Source organism: Acomys russatus, chromosome 1 (genome assembly GCF_903995435.1).
Source record: "Acomys russatus chromosome 1, mAcoRus1.1, whole genome shotgun sequence".
NCBI classification, from domain to species: domain Eukaryota; kingdom Metazoa; phylum Chordata; class Mammalia; order Rodentia; family Muridae; genus Acomys; species Acomys russatus.
In genome coordinates, this window is record NC_067137.1 from 106,264,545 (window position 1) to 106,282,534 (window position 17,990).

Genomic DNA, 17,990 nt, shown 5'->3' on the forward strand with positions numbered 1-17,990 from the left:
GCTTAGCTGGCTTCTTTGTGTTGGCCAGGAATAGTGCTGCCCACAGTGGACTAGGCCCTCCTACATCAATTCCTAATTCCCCTCCAACATGCCAAGTTGATATAGCCAATTCCATTGAAGTTGGTTCCTCTCAAAGGAATTTAGGCTGTGTCAAATTGACAGCTAAGACTAACCAGGTCACAACCATGATGTAAAATAGCCTTTTTGCCTTTACACGCTAATTTTTTTCAGTTATTTGTTAGGAATGGAAAGCTGGCTGATGCAACTAGTAATAGACATGGACCAATTGTTCAATAAATGTTAGTAAGTTGCCAGATCTGTACAGAGATTTAGAATTTGATTCTACAATGGTTAATAGTTTGGAGTTACATATTCCAACTGACTAACTAGATTTAGTTTTTAAATTGGAATTTATTTATTATTTTATAATAATGGGTGTCTGCTAGCACTTAGGTTTATATATTATGTATATGGCATGCCCACAGAAACCAAAAGAGGGTGTCAAATCCCCAGAATCTGGAGTTACAGCCTGTTCCTATCTATCATTGGATCCTGGGGATTGAACCCAGGTCCTCTAGACAATTAACTGGTTTTCTAACCACTGATCCATCTAACTAGCCAAAGACTCAGTTTCCAAAAATCAGGCAAAGAGGCTAGTGAGATGGCTCTCTGGTTAAAGTGTTTTCTATGCAAGTCTGAGGATCCCAGGATGGTTCCACATAAACTCACATTGCTACCAAGTGGGTGTGGTAGCCTGGCTGTGGTAGCCAACCTTGGAAGACAAAGATGGGATCCTCAGATTAAGCTGCTCACCATAGTAGTGAGCTTTGGGTTTCATTGAGTGACCCTGCCTTGATGAGCAAGATGGAATAGCAAAAAGACACTGAAGGATGATTCTTGAGATCAGTCTTTGGCCTCCACGTGTACAGGCACCAACATATATACCTACTCCCACATATGTGCATGTACACACAAGCATACATGTGAAAATGGAATAAGACAAAGAACTTTATAAAGTAAAAAATAAGTGACAGACGTATTTCTGTACATTTTTTCTTGTAAGAAGAATTTAATGATGCTTATTTGGTTTTTTAACAACCAATCAAATTTGGTGAGAATGTAAAGCACATTGTTTCATTTTCTTTCATATTGATCCAAACAGCTGTATATCTATTTTCAGATAACAAAACCTTACCAAAATCCTCATTGGGGCATGCATCTTAGGAAAACCTCTTTGTGGCTCAAGGACCTCAAAACAGGACAGGACATTTTTGCCTGTGTGGCTGTGACTATCTGGCTCACATTTGTAGCTATGGCAAACCCTAAGGCTGCACTGACAGCTGTCCTGTGCTGAGGCCATAGAGAAGCCCTGGCCAGCATCTCAAGTATGTGAGGTTGTTTCCCATTCATTCTTTGGTTTGAAGTTGGATTAAATTCTGATTAGAATAGTCTGCCAGCTGGATCCTTGGAATGCAGATGGCTTTCTCCAAGCCCAGTCATGCTGGGACATCTGGCACAATTTCAATCAGGCTTGAAAAATCCTGTGAATTACATTTCTTTTCATCACGGCTCTTTTAGCTATTCCTACCAGAGCCTCCCCTCTCTCCTTCTTGAAGCTACCCCATGTCAGGTTCCAACACACAGCAGGCTTTTGTATGGAGCCACTATCTCAGTCTAGTCAGTGTATTTTTGTTGCAATAAACACAACTTCAGTTGGTGGATAAGGAGTCCTCCAAGACTTCTTCACAAATGACCTGTTGCTTGTTACTTGATAATCAAGTCGGAGTCCTGGGTGGCAGGCAGTATGAACTGCTTCAGCAAGACCTGTAGCGCATTAACAATAGCCAGGTTTCATTTCAATGCAGGTGCTGACTGAATGCTGCCGCAGACCCATGGTACATTCTGTCTGACATGACGCTTTACGCAGCATCCACAATCTGGCCAGGTTCTGTTTAAACACATTCTTAGTAGTTCAACTTAGATCCTGATGTAAAGCCTTTGGAAAATGACCGGAGTGCACAGTGATTTCCTTCTAGTGTGCTCTTCTGCTACTCTCCCAGAAGACCTCCAGAAATGATGATCTGTGACACCACTTGTCATTACCCTGTTAGAAATCTAAGCTGCTGTCAGTCAGCAGCTAGTGTCAGGGGTCAGATCCAACTTCCTTTTAAAGAAATTTTTATGACTGACAAGCCATCCCTATTCACTTATTCATTGTCTGTAGCTACTTTCACTGAGTTGTCTGGTTGAGTAGTTGCTTTGGAAATCTATGACACACTTGAAAATATTTACTACATAATGTATTTTTAGGTTGTCTTATATAATGAAATTTCTTTATTTTTAAGATTGTACAGTAGTACATATTGTGCCTGTACTTTTTTATGTGGTTTTATTATTTTTGAGAGTTTCGTACATAAGGATTGTGTTTATACCATTCTCACTCCCCGTCTCTAATTTCTCCAGTGCCCGCCCAACTTCTCAAATACTTGTTTTCTTCCACCTTCTTCTAGGTCTATTTGTGCACTTTCACTCAGACATCAAGGATGCTCCATTGGCAAAAAAAATCCCCCAAAACAATCGAAAGGGTACTAGCAATGAATTAACATCTATACAATTGTGTGTGTATGTGTGTGTGTGTGTGTTAAAGCAAACTGAACATATATTATGGTTCCCAGGTTCACATGTTATGATCAGAGGACAATTTCAGGTGTCCGTCCCTGCTTCCCACCTTGTTTAAGACAAGGTCTCCTTGTTGTTTGGCATTTCATGTGTCAAGACAGTTAGTGTGCTTTTAGCTTCTGGTGCTTCTCCTGTCTCCACCTCCCTTTTTACCACAAGAATGCTGGGATTATAGACACATTGTCTTAACTTTTTTTTTCCTGTTGTTGTGATAAAATCTATGACTATTGGGAGCCAAACCAACCCAAGGCTTTCTCAGAGAGCCAGATGAAAGAACAAAGGGAAATTTCATTCTGTGTTCTTGTCCAGGAATTGACTTGGCAAGGCCAGTCTAGGGCTGGAGCCAATGCTGCAATGGAGTTATAGTTGCAGTTTCCAGAGGTCTGACTCTTCAACCCTAGGCTGTGGCTATCACTCCTAAGGTAGGCGACCTTGGCTCCCCCCACTTCCACTGCTGTAAATTATATATAGATGCTATACTTCTTAATGAATTTGCTTTGCATAAGTCATCAGTTTATGCAAGATCTCCTGGGCCCAGATATTGCATTTGTCATGTATTTATTATCTTTGTTATTTCTCATCTCCAGTTCTCCCACAAGACAACTCTGAGGCACACTGAACACCTATTCCTGTGGGTTCAGGTCACATGATCAAAAGCATCTTGGGGGAGGAAACAGTGCACTTGACCACAGACTGCAGTCCATCATCAAAGCAGGCAAATGCAGGAACTCAAAGAGACTAAAGCAGAAACTACAGAAGGGCACTGCATATTGGCTTGTTCCTTCCATATTTCTCAGCCAGCCTTCTCATACAGCTTCTGCCTACCTGTCTAGGCATGACAACACCCACCCATCAATTAGCAATTAATAAAGTGTTTCACAGGCATGGCCATAGACCAGTCAGATCTGGGCAATTCTTCACTTGATGTTTCCATTTCCTAGGTGATTTTAGGTTTCTGACAAGGTGACAGTTAAAGCTAATTATGATACATGCAGTATGAAAGCCAGCTTTCAATGGGTCATGGAGATCTGAAGTCAGGCCCTTATACTTGAGTAGAAAACACTTTAGCCAGTGAGCCATCTACCCAGACTAATCCTTAGTTTTGATAAAACTACAGAAGTAAGCCACTTTAACGTCACAGTCTGTTAAAACCCCACTAGGAAATCTGTTGTGTCTATACAAAGACATTACATTTTAAATTTTTACTTTGTGAAGAAGACATCAAAAAGTTTATGGGCAACAATTAAGGAAACATCAGTAAAGAAGTATAAAGTGCAGTCATTTATTGAGAAGAATATCATGGCAAATCCATAATTTTTTTGGTGTTTGTACTTTTGTCAGCTTTTCAGATTTTACAGCTTGTCATGAGATTTTTTTCTCATTACAAACATTCACTTTCACACCTGTTTTTAAAATAATTCTCATATTATTTCTCTTTGAAAATCTACCTGTCAAAGTTTGTAGAAACATCAGGACCCGTAAAAACTGGTTTTCCTCTAAACAGAGTGATTCTTTTCAACCTTCTAAATACTTATCATAAGGATTTGTCATTAACAGAAAAAAAAAAAAAACAGCTTCCAAAAATCAGAGCTGTAGGCATTAATAAGTCTGAGTATTTTCATTATAACTAAAATGTTTTATAAGACTGTAAAGTATGTCAAAACAGTCCATATATTCTCTATATAAGAAAAACTGATAGAGCATTGCTATAATTTCACTCATATTAGTTACATATCACTTAGATTTTAGAAATTTTATTTTAGAGCAAATTGTATCATAACTGTTTATTCCTAATAAACCAAATATTTCATTTTGTCTAATAAAATATTCAATATAAATTTATCAATTAATACCAAAGAGCAAAATGATATGGAAACTCCCAGATCAGCTAATATCTAACAATATATAATGTTCATTGAATTTGTAATATAAGTTTGCTTATATTGTGTTTAAAACATTTTCATTTTTAGTTTTATACTTCCATTATATTCATCCATTTCCAGAAGTTAACCTGATTCAAATAAATAAACATTCACATTACCGATAATTATGGTGCTTTTTCAAACTTGTAACTTTGTAAATAATGTATTTAATTTTTAATAAGTGGCATGCTAGTTCATCTTTTTGTAAGTTATAAATGGATAAATTCTATTTACTTGGCATTTTTTCTAATTACATTTAGTAGTCCATGTTATTGTATTTGTTTTAATTTTAATCTTTAGCTTTTATAAAAGGTCTTAAAATATTATCGTGCTTTTAATATAAGATGAAAAGTCCTTAATTTTGAACAGAAAGTAAGTGAATTTTGAATGCTTTGTCTAACCAGTTTAGCTAATTGATGAATAACTTCCATGAGTAGACCTAAAGTTGAAGTTCAACATTTAGACAGTGCTATGTCTAAAGGTGTCACAGCTTGGATTCTGCAAGGTGGGATAGATAAAGAGTTTTGGCTTCCATGGAGGCAGGTACTGTCTAATAAGCAGTTAACCCAGATAGAAGGAGAGGAAATCAAAGATCTTCTGCTGTCCTTTGGAGCAGGGAGACAGGACTCCACTCCTGGCCATCAGAACTCCAAGCTGCTAGCCTTTGTACTCTGAAAGTTACACTAAATTCTTGATTTGGGGCCTACGATCAAGAATTCCATATTCTGCACTTCTAAGGGGTCTGCAGTTGGATTCTACTACACTGGTAATGTCAGCATCTCACTTTGTAGACAGAAGTCATAGCATCTGTCATCTTCCACGACCGAGCAAGAAGAAAACTTTTTCATCACCCATGAATATAACTCCAGCATCTATATGTATGTCTGTTCTATGAATTTAGGTGCTCTGGAGTGTCCAAACTAATAAAATGACTTGCACTCAATTTTATGGGGAACCAAAGCAGCAGTTTTCACAAATGATGAAGAATAAAGGTATTTGTTTCCATTGCCTTACATTTGTCAATCAAAACCCAGTCTCTGCAGCAGCTACTCTTTCTTGCCTACCCATTATATGATGTTTTAGCAACTGTATTATGTACAAATCAATCAGTGAAAAGATTAGTTCTAGAAAATAACAATCTTTATTTGTGAAATTTGAGGGACTAGAAAGGATCTGTTGACTAGACAATTAGAACCATCTGTGTATTACCAGGCTAGCCCACTAAAGTCATCTACCAGTTTTTGTACCCATCAATAGCAAACATAAAATATGAGTAATTATGCATATGTGTATATACTACATATTATATAAAATGGATTATACTATAGCCGGATAGTGGTGGCACATACCTTTAATCCCAGCACTCAGGAAGGAAAGGTAGGCATATCTCTGTTAAGTTGAAGTCAACCTGGTCTACACAGCAAGTTCCAGGACAGGAAAGGCTACACAGTGAAACTCTGTCTTGAAAAATCAACCAACCAACAACCAATCAATCAATAATTGCATTACACTAAACACACACACACACACACACACACACAAACACAAACACACACACACCTGTATTCTATTCCTTAATTAGTTTACCGGAAGGATAGGCTTCACACAAGATTATTCCACTCTCTTGTGCAGCGAGCTTTTAAAATAAAGTCTTTTGCTTCAGCATCATGCTTCTTTACCTAAGGAGTCTATTGTGTGGCAAGCTACTGGACTCATATCTGGAAAACCTAACAAATATCCTGCTGCAGAATATTTGATCACACTGTGAACCTGAGATTGTGTTGTTAGGTGGAGAAACCTGTTTCTAATTACAGTGTGGCTCAGCCTTCAATCCAAGAACTTTCAGATTCAGTATTATAAACAGGATTACATCGAGTTAATTGTCAGAAACAGGGCAAGCAACCAGTTGACAGGGAGTAAACATAGGGAAAAATGATAGAAAGTAAGAGGAAGTCAGGAGGATAGATAATTAGAAGCACAGAAAGGAAAATGGAGGGACATTCAGTTTGGGGGGTTTTTTGAGATGGAGTAGAGAGGGAGAGCTTTGTTTTGTTTTGTTCCTTTTGGGATGTTGGCTGAGAAGGAAAGACAGCTGGGTGCTTTTTCTTCTTCTCTGAGCTGGCAGACTTTCACTGCATCACCTGAGTCTCCGGTCTTTATTGGTAAAATGGAATGTTTGAGATTTTATTAAAAACAACACAAACCTGTCTGCCTTAGTGACCAGATGTGGTAACTGCCCTAGAAAGGGCAAGTTATAAAGAAAGGTAGCTCTGTAGCTATGGCAGAGTTTATCAAGCCTGCAGCTAGAGCTGGTGTGCTAACTGACTTTCCTTCAAGGGGTTGCAAATCTCTATGCCTCCCACAACAGCACTCAAGAAAAGCATTTTATCAAATGAGGGGGAAATGTGTTCACGAAGATGTTCTCAAAAATACAAGCAATAAAATCCCCTGTTCCCAATTTATAATATGCCTGCTTGGGTAAGCAAGGTCCTCTGGTGAAAGATTCATGGATGCAATTGTCAACTGACAAGATTTAAGGAAGTCTTTTTGAGATAAAGTAACAAATCCTTTCATAAGTGAAATGATTTCCATTTTCACCTCTTGCTGTCACTAATGGAAAACCAAATTGAGTAACAAGCTGGCGGAGAATGATATCATAGAGGGGAATATACTATGGGGTTTTAAGTTTACCCTGTACAACAAGATTTGAATGGCATTGCTCTATCAAAATCTTTAATATTTTTCTAAGACTTATGAGGCTACGACGTTGAGTGATTTCATCTACAAAGGTGTAAAATACATTTTAACTGATGTGATATTTTAATATTCCTTAAAATTCATCAATGGGTATGAAAATAAAATCATTTCTCTATTGAATCCTCATCTACTTACCAAAATAGGGCATGGACAACAGGATCGTTTAAAAACTATTCAATGTAAACATTTTAAAATGATATTTATCATAAGCATGATCTTTAGGTCTAATGTTGACTAACAATTACAATGATACATAACATCAAACACTTATTTCATGAGCCCTCAACCCTAGACAAAATCCTATTGGCAGTTAAGGAAAGCTGAGAGGCGGGAAATATTGCCTCCTACTGAAGAGCATATCTATTGTTTATCTAATTCCAAATGGTCAGCCCAAAAAACATGTATCTCAAGCAACATTATACAGACTAAGCAGGTGCTATTTGTCTCTCTCTCTGTGTATGTATGTATGTATGTATGTATGTATGTATGCACACATGAGTATATATATATATATGTGTGTGTGTATATGAATGTAACAACAGTTATAAAGAGGTCATGAATTTGAGAGATAGCATAAAGAATACATTTAATGAGTTGGAAGAAGGAAACAGAATAAAGAAATTCTGTAATTATACTATGATCCTAGAAAGTTCTAAAGTTTTAAAGTTTGTTATAACAGAATTTTCAAATTATCTTAAATATTTTAATATTACATGTTTTTCAGATGATGAATAAAAATGATATTGAAAAAAGCTTTTTAATTGATAAGTGTTAAAATTTTGATTTAATCCACAAAATAGAAACAGAAGGAAAATTACCAACCTCATTCTATGAAGCCTGATCACCCTCATACCTAAACAACAGAAAGACTCAAAAGAAAAAAGTAGCCTTATTCATAACAGTCAGAATCTGGAAATAACTGAATGGATAAAGAAACTGTGGTATGTTTATGCAATGGAATACTACTTAGCTATTAAAAACAAGGAAATCTTGAAATGTACAGGCAAATGGATAGAACTAGAAATGATCTTCCCAAGTGAAGTAACCTAGACCCAGAAAGACATGCATGGTATATACTCACTTATAAGTGGATATTAGGCCAACATGGGTGTCCTCTGAGAATCTTCACTCAGCGGGGGATTTGGACAGATGCTGTGACTCACTACTGGACTCTAGGTGAGACTGGTAAGGAAGAGTAGAGGGCAATGGAAGGACACAGAGAATTCAGGAACTACAGGAGGAGACCATCAAGGCTCATGCATCTGAACCCAGGAGAGCCTACACAAACTGTTGTATCAACCAAGGACAATGCATGCAAGAAACCTAGACCACTTGTTTAGATCTAGTCAATAGACAACTCATTCTCCACAGTTGTGCAGAGAGCAGGGACTGCCGCTAACATGAACTCTGGTGCCCTCCATTTGCCCTTGGTGGGGAGATGTGGTGGCACATAGAGGAAGGGAAAGCAGATTATCCAGGTGAGATCTGATATGCTGTGGCCAAATGTTGAGGGAGGAGGTTCCCTCCTTTCAGAGGTCTAGGGGATGGAAATGGGGCAGAAGAGGGAGGGAGGGTGGGAACAGGAAGATACAAATGAGAGAAATATAATCTGAATAAATTATGATAAATTAACATTTTAAAACAAGAAAGAGAATTTCAGACTAACTTCATTCATGAACATTGATGCAAAAAATATTCAATAAAATACTCACAAACCAAATCTCAGTCACAGACATAGGGGAGAGGAATGGGGGGGAAGCGGGAGGAAGGGAGGAATGGGAGGATGCAAGGGATGGGCTAACAACTGATATGTAATTTGAATAAATTAATAATAAAAAAGGAAATAAATAAATAAATAAATAAGATGGAAACACAAACCAAATCCAAGAATACATCAAATACATCATCGACCATGATCAAGTATGCTTCATCGCAGGGATGCAGGAATGAGTAAACATAAGAAAAGCCATCAATGTAATCCAACATATAAACAAGCTGAAAGCAAAAATATCACTTGATCATAAGAGGCAGAAAAAGCCTTTGACAAAATCCAGCACCCCTTCATGATGAAACACTTGGAGAGATCTGGGCTATAAGGCCCATACTAAAACATAATAAAGGCAAGTCAATAGCCAACATGAAATTAGATGGAAAAAAACTCAAAGAAATTCTACTAAAATCAGGGACAGGATAAGGCTGCTCTCTCTATATCTCTTTAGTATAGTAATTGAAGTTCTAGCTAGAGCAATAAAACAACAAAAAACTTGGTTATCTGAGTATGCCGGGAGTGCAGGTTAGTAGCTTTCCAAATGAAAAGATGACAGAGACAGTTTTCTACCTGAATAGTGACCCCAAACTCTCTATAATGCTGGAGCATCTTCTTCAGCCTTCTGGCCCAATATATCTGACATACATATTTGTAAGGCAGGAACTATTGAGGACTTGCTTACCCTGTCTTGGCAGAGTATGGCTGTCAACTCTGCCTGCATCCAAGATTGCACTTTTTTTTAGGCAGAGTTCTGTCTCTGGTAGAAACGAGGACCTTTTGCTCTGAGGGAGTTGAAAACCGGGTAGTTTAGTTTTATCATGAAGCTTAATTGTTTAGGGGTTAAGATGTTTTTAGGTCTAGATAGTTCTAGGTTCTAAGTTGATGATAACAATATGTGACAGAGATTGATTTACTTTCAGAATTTTAGATGCACCAAGGTTAAAAAGATGTCTTCTTCAAGGCTGTCAAATACAAAAAACCAAAACACTAAAAACATAGCATTTACATAATTCCTGATCATGTTGCGGTTTTTCCTGCCATAGGTAATCTATTGTATATGTGTGCAATAATATAATGTATATGTACAAAAATAAAATAAATTTTAAAAAAGGAACATGAGAAAAGACAACAAAAAAAGAGCAAGGTAATCAACATTGGAAAGGAAGATGTCAAATCATCTTATTCTGCAGATGGTATGATAGTATACATAAAAGATCCCAAAATTTTCACCAGAGTCCTACTGCTGATAAACACCTTCAGCAAAGTGGCTAGATACAAGATTTTAATAAAAAATCAGTGATCCTCCTGTATACAAATGACCAACAGGCTGAGAAAGAAGTAAGGGAAGCTACACACTTGACAATAGCCACAAATCACATCAAGTATCTTGGTGTAACTATAACCAAGCAAGTAAAAGACCTTGAGGACAAGAACTTCAAGTCTATGAAGAAAGAAACTGAAGTAAACATCAGAAGATGGAAAGATTTCTCATGATTATGGATGGGGAGGATCAACATACTAAAAATGCCCATCTTACTAAAAGCAATCTACAGATTCAATGCAATCCCCATTAAAATACCTACACAATTCCTTATAGACCTGAAAAACGACAAGTCTATACATCATAGGAAAAACAAAAACTCCAGAATAGCTAAAACAATCTCATACTATAAAATAATATCTAGGGTATCTCCATCCCTGATTTCATGCTATACTGCAGATCAATAGTAATAAAAATTGCATGGTAGTAGCATAGAAATTGGTTAATGTATGGACTTGAATTGAAGACCTGGAAATAAACCCACACACCCACAGACACTTAATTTTTGACAAAGGAGCTAAAACCATATAATGGAAAATAAAACAGCATCTTCAGCAAATGGTGATGGTCTAACAGTATGTCTACATGTAGAAAAATGCAAATAGATCCATATTTATGACCCTGCATGAAACTCAAGCCCAAGTGGATCAAAGACTTCAATATAACACCAGATACACTAAATCTGTTAGGAAAAAAAATTAGGGAAGAGTATTGAACTCATTGGCACAAGAGACAACTTCCTGAATAGAACACCAACAGCTTAGGCTCTAAGATCAACAATTAATAAATGGGACCTCATGAAACTGAAAAGCTTCTGTAAGGCAAAGGACATATTAATAGAATGAAATGACAGTCTACAGACTGGGAATAGATCTTCACCTATTCTGCATCCAAGAAAGGGTTAATGTCCAAAATAAGTAAAGAACTCAAAACATTAAACACCAACAAACAAAATAACAATTTTAAAAAGGCAACAGAGCTAAACAGAATTCTCAACAGAGGAATCTCAAAAGGCCAAGAAGCATGTAAAGAAATGCTCAACATCCCTAGTCATCAGGAAAATACAAATCAAAATAACTTAGAGTTTCCATCTTACACCTGTCAGAATGGCTAAGATAAAAAACTCAAGTGATAGCCCATGCTGGCGAGGATGCAGAGAAAGGGACACTCTGCCATTGTGGTAGGAGTATAACCTTATACAACCTCTCTAGAAATCACTCTGGTGGTTTTTCAGAAAATTTGGAGTAGTGCTACCCAGCTATACCACTCCTAGGCATATACCCAATAGATGTTCCACCATAACACAAGGAGTTTAGCCATATAGTACAGGATAAACATACTGCAATACACAAACCCAAAGAAGATAGGTAACAAGGGTGATCCAAGGGAGAATGTCAAATATCCCTCAGAATGGGAAATAGAATAGACAGGTAGTGGTTGAAGAGAGGGAACAAGGTAGGAGTGAGAGCACAGAGAGATATGATGATCTGACCTGGGGAGAGCAGGGCAGGGGTGGTGTGGGAGGACGTAAGGCCTTCAGAGAAAAGAGAAACTCTGGGAGGCTGCAGATCTGTGACAAGCTTGTGACCTATGTTAGGGTTGGCCTCTGGGAGAATATGGGGGTAGGGACTCTGGAAAAGACTCCTAGTAGTAGGGGGCTAAAGTGTCTGAAGAGGATATCCTCTAACTAGACAAGACTCATAGTAAAGGGAGAGGAACACAAACCCACCTACAAAAACTTTGACCCAGAATTTATTCTGTCTACAAGATGTGCAGGGATAAATATAGAGCAGATAGGACAGAGATTGAGGGAACGTCCAACTAATCCCTGGCCCAACCCAAGACCCATCCCATGGAAGAGAGCCAACCCCTGACACTATTAATGATACTCTGTCATGTTTGCAAAAGGGATCCTAGCAGACTTGTTCACTGAGCACTTCAACCTAGCAGCAGTTCAAAACAGATGCTGAGACTCACAGCCAAACATTGGGTGATGTGTAGAGAATCTTATGGAAAAGTTGGAGAGGGGGAAAAGGACCTGTTGTTTCTAGGAGTTCCACAAGAAGGCCAACAAAACCTACTAGTCAGGGCCCAGATGGGTTTGTCTACATTGAAGCACCAACCAAGGACCATGTATGGACTGCACCTAGGCCCCCTACACAGATGTAGCCAATGGGCAGCCCAGGCTTCCTGTGGATCCTCTAGTAATGGGAGTGGGGTGCTGTGTATGACATGGACTTTGATGCCAGCTTTTTTATCACACCCCTCTGGCAGAACTTCCTTGCCAGGTGACAGTCCTGATGTGACTTGATGAATAACTTGGTTTAGTTCCTTTGTGTATATGTTAAGAAATAATATAATAATTTTACTTTAAAACATTAATACAAGGCTAGAGATGTGGATTAGTAGTTCATGTCGTGTACTTCATTTTCAGAGGACCTGAGTTCAGTTCCAGCACCCATGTCAAACAGCTCACAACCTCCTATTCCTCCAGCTCCAGCATACCTAGCACCCCCTGTTGTCTCTGAAGACCCCCATGGAACACACAGAGATACTCACAGCCACAAGTAAAAAGAAACATTTAAAAACATTAATACTTTGACAGAAACCTACACTCTCTTAATACATAATTGTCTATATGTTTATTTATTCACAATGAAGGAACTTGCAAAGGTTAAGGAAATACTCTTCCTTTGAGGCATATTCAGAGACCTTCAGCTTACAATGACAAATTGCAAAGGTCAACTTTTAAGTATATGAGGATGAGTAAGAATTTTTAATTTTTTAAAAGAGGAATGAGAATGTCACTAAATGGTAGATTCAATATTATTTACTATCAAGTCTCTTTAGATCTTCTTTAGACAAGAGGACTCTATGACATCTGACCCTGCCCATCACTCTGTAGATCAGAACTATTCTCAATGGCCAAAAGAAGGCAAGATAGCCCAGCACCCCCTACTTTGACCTCCTATGTAGAATCATTGCTACCAGAGTTACAGTATAGCAGTTACAAACCTAGACAGTCATTCATTAAGTTAATTGAATCGACAGTAATGTATGTTTAAATATGAATGAGATAGTGTCTCCTTTTTAAAGTGCTGGTCTGTTTCACCTTGAATGAAGTTTGAAATAAGCAAAATAATAGCTATCCAGTGTGTCGGTTACCTAATCCCAGGGACCTGTGGTTGCATTACAAGGGATTTCACAAGTGAAATTAAAATTATAGATTTTAAAATAGAAAGGTTATTCTGTATTATCTGGGCTGATCCCCGCTAAGCTCAGGAGTCAGAAGCAGATCCCTTTCTCCCATTGTAAGCAGGAAGATGCGGCTGAAGAGATCAGAGAGATTGCAAGTATGAGAAGGACTTGGTAAGTTGTGTATGGTACAGAGGCAACAAAGACTGAATGCAAAGACAAGAAAGAGGATCCTGAACACAAAGAGCCTCAGCCAAATCACATTCAACAGGAAATAGATAACCTCTGCCCAGCACGTAAAAGGAACAAAGTTCTGCCAGCAACCTGGGTGACTTTGACATAGATAATTCTCAAGCGTCTCCTTTAAAGACACGGCTGGTCAGCCTTTGACTTTGGTGTTAAACTTGAGAATCCTGCAGGAAAAAGACTAAATACATGATGGTCCAATTAAGGCAGACTGTATTTTGGGGTACACAGGAACTGGCCAGTCAGCTGTCTCACCCCAAATCGAGATTTGAGAGATCAGGCCCTGCTGGCCTCTTGAAGTCCCTTTTTTAAAAATATATTTTATTAATTTATTCATATTACATCTCAATTGTTATCTCATCCCTTGTATCCTCCCGTTGCTCCTACCATTCCATTCCTCCATCCTTTCCATTTTCCCCTTACTCCCCTCCCCTTTATCGAAGAGATAAGATATTCACAGCAGCAAGAGAATTGGCTGTTACACATTGTTAGAGAGATACAATGAAAGGGAAAGAGCAAGGGTAAGAATATACAAGCAGTTTACATAACATATAATAAATAGAAACTTACTCTCAGTTACAAGTGGAGACTTTATCTTGAAAGGACTTAACATAGAACAAACAGGAACTCACTCTTAACTGGCTTAAGTGCAAACAGTATCCTTAACCTGCAAGATACATTTTTCCTGTTTTGGTCTCCCACTAACTTGCAAGGAATATTGCTCCTGTTTTTGTCTCACGCCAGAACAGAGGTTTACAGTCACCCATACTTTGCCTGTGTACTCCAAAAATGTAGCCTACGTACACATACAAGTAAGTAAATTAATAATAATAATAATAATAATAATAATAATAATAATAATAATAAAGGAACCCATATAACGAAACAATAACTACACCAAAGTCCAATTTGGAGAAACAGTGAGTTTTTTTGTTGGGGTTACTAGCAGGAGTATGGATGAGAAATTACTTTTAGGAGCAGAGATGCCGCAAATTAAAGCTCCAGCCTCACTCAAAACCTCAGCTCACTACAGGTTTGACTCATGGAACCCGCAGCCCCAGAGCTCTCAGCACAGCCTGCAGCCTCTGCTGTTCAGAACCTCTTCCCTCGGCACTTGTTTCCTTCTTTAGCTGGAGAGGAGCCTTTGAGAAATTTTGCACATTTCTACTTTGCAAGACATAAGATGTTTTGCTATCTCCCTAATATCACGAGTCTCCCCATCTCTCCTATAGGGAATGCTTCCATTGAGAGGCAACTGCATTCAGGAGTGACTTGCTCACATTAGGAGATAGTGAGTGGGTGTTTTGTTGACGTCCTAAATTACAGGTAGCAAGAGCAAACAAAAATTGGTAAATGCAGAATCTGCAGGCGCCTGCATGACCAAGCCCCTGACGCCTTCTCTAATCTCACCTTCTACATTATGTCCTCCTTGTCCTGTCACTCTTGTTTCCATTCTGGGTATTGCACTCTGGTGTTTCCTAGAATTCCTCAGTCTGTTCCCCAAAGGTTGTGCAGAATTACTATTAGCTCTGGGACACTATGATATATCCCCATTATAATTTCAGGTGGTTGGCACCTTCTCATGTTAAACACCCTCCTCATCGCTGAGAGAAACTACTTCCTCTGTATATAAGGCATTTCTTCTCTTCTGCGACATACACTTGACAGAGAAGTGCCGATGCCTGCTTTGTGATGAGTGACAACTGGAAAACTAGGTTGTTATCATTTATTAGTTAACATTTACTCAACAAATTAATAAAACGGTAAGTTGTACTCTTGATCGTCTTGTTCTCTAAGGAAACAGACCTTGGTAAGAGCCCATTAAGAAGATGGTAGCACACTTTTCCTCTGACCGCAGCCATCAGACGAGCCAAGATGAGTGCATACAAGTGCATGCAGAAGATATGGAGGAAGGAGTAGTCCGAATTGATTGATGTGCTTTTTCTGAGGGTCCCCTGCTGGCAATACCAGCTCTCTGCTCAACACAGGCTCCCTGCCCCACTCAGCCAGAAAAGGCGAAGGCTGGGATACAAGGCCAAGCATGGTTATGTCATTTACAGGATTCGTGTCCGCCGTGGTGGCCGCAAACGCCCAGTTTCTAAGGGTGCAATTTACGGCCAGCCTGTCCACCATGGTGTTAAACAGCTAAAATTTGAATGAAGCCTTCCGTCTGTTGCTGAGGAGAATTGTGGGGCTTTGAGAGTCCTGAATTTTTTTTTTTTTTTTTTTTTGTAAGTATTGTTGATATATTTTTTATTTTATTTTTTATTTTATTAATTTATTCTTATTATATCTAATGGTTATCCCATCCCTTGTATCCTCCCATTCCTCCCTCCCTCCCTTTTCCCCCTTACTTCCCTTCCCTATGACTGTGACTGAAGGGAACCTCCTCCCCCTTTATACGCTCATAGGGTATCAAGTCTCTTCTTGGTAGCCAGCTATCCTTCCTCTGAGTCCTGAATTCTTACTGGGTTGGTGAAGATTCCACACATAAAATTTTGAGATTATCCTTATTGATCTACTCCATAAAGCTATCAGAAGAGATACTGAGACCCAGTGGATCACCAAACGAGTCCATAAACACAGAGAATTGCGTGGGCTGATATCCGCTGACCGCAAAAGCCGCAGCCTTGGAAAGGGCCACACGTTCCAGCACACTATAGGTGGCTCTTGCGTGCAGCCCGGAGAAGGTGCAATACTCTCCAGTTCTCTCCAGTTCCACCGTTGCTGCTAATACACGCGATGTTTGCAAAATTCATACCCAAGAAACAATTTAGGACAGAAGAAGAAGAAGAAGAAGAAGAAGAAGAAGAAGAAGAAGAAGAAGAAGAAGAAGAAGAAGAAGAAGAAGAAGAAGAACAAGACAAAGACTCTGTTTATTCTTATGTGTGTATTTTTATTACTTGGGAAAAAGAAAAAACTAATTTTACTGTATGTTCTGTCTTCATGTATTTTGTGCTACTGTATCAGAACATCTGAGACTCAGTGCTAGTATAAAAAGCAAAAATATATTAATTGGGTTACAGAGACTGAAAAGGCCAAGGTGGAGGGGCTGGCACCCAACACAGACCTTTCTGTATCACCCTTCTTGCTTTCTTCGGATGCCAGAAGGGAACATTGATGAGGAAGAGCACAACACTGAACTCACAGCCTGAAGTCCTGATATCATTGACATTAGTCCTAGGCATGTGCATCCCTAATGAACTAAAGAGCTCTCGCCAGGCATCATCTCCGAGCACTGTTTATGAGGCATTAGGCTTCCATCATGGGATTTTAGGGAAATACACTCAAACTATATAATTTGTATGATTTTTAGACTTAGAGAGTATTGCTTTGGAATACTCAATATTGGTTATCATTTAAATCCTCAGAACTGTTTCATGAAAACAGTCATATTATACACTCTATTTTTCAATAATTTCTTTCCTATTTTGAGATTATATTATAATTGCATCATTTCCCCTTTCCTTTTTCTTCCTTCAAATGCACCTTTCTCTTTTTCAAATTCGTGCCCCCATTTTTTCATTAATTGCTGTTATATTTATACAAATACACCTACAAAACACCTACTGAGCGCAAGGCTCAGGGATCATCGCAGAAGAGGTGGTGAAATGATTTTAAGGGCCAGCGGACCAGGAAGTTTGATATGAGACTGCGACCCCTAGGAATGTCAGAAGCTACATCCATAAACTCTCACCACTATAACTACCTAAACATTAGCTGAACAAAGAGGATGACAATAGACTTGCTAAAGTGGGTTGGGGTAAGACCAGAAGACCTCAACTTTAGAAAAGAACAAGAGGCAGCTAAGGAGTACTGAGTATAGGAGAAACAGCCCTCCTCAGAGAAGAGCACACCAATGGTTATCCAATACCAAGTAATCATCCCTGAAAACACACATATAAGTAACATCGTATAATCTGAGTCGCAACTATTTATGTATTTAAGAGCATATGTATATGAACCCTACTTTATCCATGAGGACATTGGTTAAGAATGTGTGCCATACTGAATAGGCAATGAAGAATAAACACAAAAAGTTCTTTAAACTCCAGTAAAGAATCTTAGTATAAAGTCATCATAATGATATGGTTTTCATTGT

General features: G+C 38.5%; 1 pseudogene; it reads left to right on the forward strand.

Moving 5' to 3' along the window:
* Window positions 1-15,763: 15,763 nt before the first annotated feature.
* Window positions 15,764-16,622, forward strand: LOC127192814 (60S ribosomal protein L15-like; annotated as a pseudogene).
* The last annotated feature ends 1,368 nt before the right edge of the window (window positions 16,623-17,990 follow it).